The following is a 2,870-nucleotide window of genomic DNA, read 5'->3' as shown; positions in this document are numbered from 1 at the left end:
GGGGGTTGCAAGCATAGGGGGGATGCTTGCCTTGGTTCCACTGTCTGATGGGGGGGTCTGCCCAGGTGAACTTTCCCTGTGAGTTTGCTGTCTTATTTCTGAGCTGTTCCATAGACTCCTGTAACTGCAGCTGTCTTTTCTGGAAAGAGCATTGGAGAGACTTTTTGGGGGAGTCTGTAACTGGGACGCCAGAAATGTAATCCACCCCCAACTTGAAGAGATTGTAAAAGAGCAGGTGGCAGGGTGAGGTTCCCTGTGCATTTGGTGTGTGTAACTTGCAGGGGGTCCATTCTATATACTTTTGAACCTGTGTCTGACATGTCCCCCCAAAAAACACTTCCCTGACTTGACCTTAGTCCTGTTGGGTTCACAGTGCCACAGTGGCACTAGTTCTGCTGGGCACATTGCACTGGTTCTGCTGGGCTTGCAAAAATGCCTCCAACCTTCAGTTTCTACTGCAGAGATTCTCTGGGACTTCGATTCTGTTCTGCATGGCTTCTGTTGTCCTTGCTTTTTTGCTGTTTTTCCCTCCATAGGAGCACCTTCTTTGGGGGGCTGTAACTTGGACCCCATAAATCCAATCCTCATCAAACTTGGAGGGCAAGTAGAGGAGAGTCATCTGGAGATCTCTTGCATGTTTGGCATCTTTAATTTGCACAGGATCCATTCTATACAATCCTGACCCTCATGAACCTGTGCTTGTCATTTCCCCAGAAAATGCTTTCCTGGGGACACCTTCTTTGGGGGAGCCATAACTCGAACCCCATAAATTCAATCCTCACCAACCTTGGCATGTAGGTAGAGGTGGGTTAGCCGGATATCCCTTGTGAGTTTGGTGTCTCTATCATGCTGAGGGGTGTTCTACCATGTCACAAACCTCACAAATGAAACTGGTTTATTTGTGATGTTTCATGGTTCATGAAGCTGGCATACCATGAACCATACCACATTTTCCCAGTTCATGCCCATCACTACTCAACACCAGTTCTCTAGGTGAAATCCATCTGGTTGTCCTCATGAATTACCCCTGCATTGACCCATGTGGATCTATAAGAACCAGATCATCACTGAGACAGTACCCTAAGACCACAATTGTACCTTTAAAGATTGACTACCTCTTTCAATAGTCTTTCAGTAGTCATGTATGGCTGCGAGAGTTGGACTATAAGGAAGGCCGAGCGCCGAAGAATAGATTCTTTTGAACTATGGTGCTGGAGAAGACTCTTGAGAGTCCCTTGGACTGCAAGAAGATCAAATCAGTCAATCCTAAAAGAAATCAACCCTGACTGTTCCCTGGAAGGCCAGATAATGAAACTGAAGCTCACATACTTTGGCCACCAAATGAGAAGGGAGCACTCACTGGAGAAGACCCTGATGCTGGGAAAGATTGAAGGTCAAGGAAGACGGGGACGGCAAAGGATGAGATGGTTAGACAGTGTCATCGATGCAACGCGGATTCAACTGTGCGACTGAACAACAAATAAGATGGGGGGAGGGGTTTTGAGGAATGGGGAAATGGTTGAGAATGCTCCATTGCTGTCCTCAACCAAAGGCCTGGCAGAACATCTCTTGCATGTAGGGTTGGCAGGTCTGGGTTGGAAAATACCTGGAGACTTTGGGGGTGGAGCCAGGAGAGGGCGGGGGTTGGGTAGGGGAGAGGGGAGGGGTTGGGTAGGGGAGAGGTCTCGGCATGGCACAGTGCCATAGAGTCCACCCTTCAAAGCAGTCATTTTCTTCAGGGGAGCTGATCTCTGTCAGCTGGAGATCAGTTGTAAAGGTGGGAGATCCCCAGGCCCCACCTGGAGGCTGGCAACCCTACATGGCACAGGGCACAGATGCCAGTTCCTGCAGAGAGTTCTCTGGTTGGGGACAGCCGGGGACCACCATGAGGTTCTTATTCCCTAGGCGTACTGCTCTTCCAGGGGCATACTGGGAGAGGCGGTGGGAAGGTACCTGGGCCCCTGACCATTAAACGACCAGTTATGTGCTGCTTGATATAGAGAGTTTCACTTGCCACTTGGCTACAAACTGTCCTTCACCCCAGGAGATAAAATAATGAGAGGCGTTTATACTCTAAGGTCAAACGCAGCCTCACTTTACTTGCCATCAACCGCGTAGGTTCGGGAACCTGGCATGGATTCTGGAAACGCCACTATTGTTCTCACAAAATTCCTGGCAGGAAGGAAGGAGACTTTTTTGCAAGGTAAAGACTCAAGGGGCGCAACCCATATCCTGTTGAACTTAATGGGGGGGGGGGGCTGGTTTTTTGGGTGGCATTCGCAAGACAATAAGCCTGGTGCGGGGCGGCGGTGAACCCAGCGTCGGTCTTGCGCCGTAGGCAGACCAGGGCCCATCCTCTGGCCTCTCACCGTGAGTGGGCGAAGGGAGGGATTCAGCTTTGCGCCGAAAACATTTGCGAGTCTTGCAGGCGGAGCCCCGCAATTGCTGCTTGCAACCTGCTGCGGCTTTGTCTCGAATGCGCGCCGCCGAACAGACACGCAACCGCGGCACAAAACGTGCGCCCCCCCAGCCCCCCTTGGCCGCTCGGCTCTCTTTGGGGGCAGCCAACTTGAGAGGTGTGGGGAAGCCCGTCGCCGCCGCCGCCGCGCTTCCCGGCAAGCACGATGCTGCTCAGTGCCCGCTTCCCGGGGGGGAGCCTGTGCCGCTCCCCCAGAACCACGGGGAAGGCGGCAGCTCCCGAGCCAGGCGGCGCCTGCAGCGGGGTGGGAGAGCGCGGGAGCCTTGCGGACGAATGCCCCGCACGTCGCCTTCCTTGCAGGGCGCCTCCACGCGCCCTCCGGAGTCACCGGAGCAACTGGGGAGGGGTGGGGCGGGGAGGAGCCTTTGGCGGCCGGACAACGACCCAGCCG

The 2,870-nt window shown here is 53.6% G+C and overlaps 1 protein-coding gene across 1 annotated transcript in view; it reads left to right on the top strand.

Annotated features, from left to right (window-relative positions):
• Positions 1 to 2,277: 2,277 nt before the first annotated feature.
• CTXN2 (cortexin 2) overlaps positions 2,278 to 2,870 on the top strand; it is a 6,199-nt gene continuing 5,606 nt past the window's right edge. Inside the window, exon 1 of the mRNA XM_015411791.1 lies at positions 2,278 to 2,370. The gene's annotated coding sequence lies outside the window, so the exon portion shown is untranslated. The remainder of the gene's footprint in view (positions 2,371 to 2,870) is intronic.

This window comes from Gekko japonicus, unplaced genomic scaffold, assembly GCF_001447785.1.
Source record: "Gekko japonicus isolate JY-2015 unplaced genomic scaffold, Gekko_japonicus_V1.1 scaffold266, whole genome shotgun sequence".
Classification (NCBI taxonomy): domain Eukaryota; kingdom Metazoa; phylum Chordata; class Lepidosauria; order Squamata; family Gekkonidae; genus Gekko; species Gekko japonicus.
This window is presented reverse-complemented; position numbering and strand designations above follow the sequence as displayed.